Genomic DNA, 319 nt, shown 5'->3' with positions numbered 1-319 from the left:
TTGGGATAAAACAGACGGTCTTCCTGGAGTCAAATACATACACTAATCAACAAATGCTTATCAATAATCAACAGCAAGAATCGTCACTATAGTGTTGGACCAGTTTGCGTTCAACCTCCAAATCAGTTAATTGGAAGCCATTAAAACAATATCACCATCGAAAGCAAACACTGTGGGATTACATCACAACTCCTGCATACAGAGAGTATTGTAGCTATTCTTTTTAATATCTAATACTAACACATACACTTACTAATACGTGTAATGGGCCTAATTGCATGCCATGTTTCTGGATAGAAGGCTGTACAATATATTTTGA

The sequence above is a fragment of the Clinocottus analis genome, unplaced genomic scaffold (genome assembly GCF_023055335.1).
Source record: "Clinocottus analis isolate CAN_PGR_092001 unplaced genomic scaffold, fCliAna1.0.p SCAF_13, whole genome shotgun sequence".
In the NCBI taxonomy this organism is placed as follows: Eukaryota; Metazoa; Chordata; class Actinopteri; order Perciformes; family Cottidae; genus Clinocottus; species Clinocottus analis.
This window is presented reverse-complemented; position numbering follows the sequence as displayed.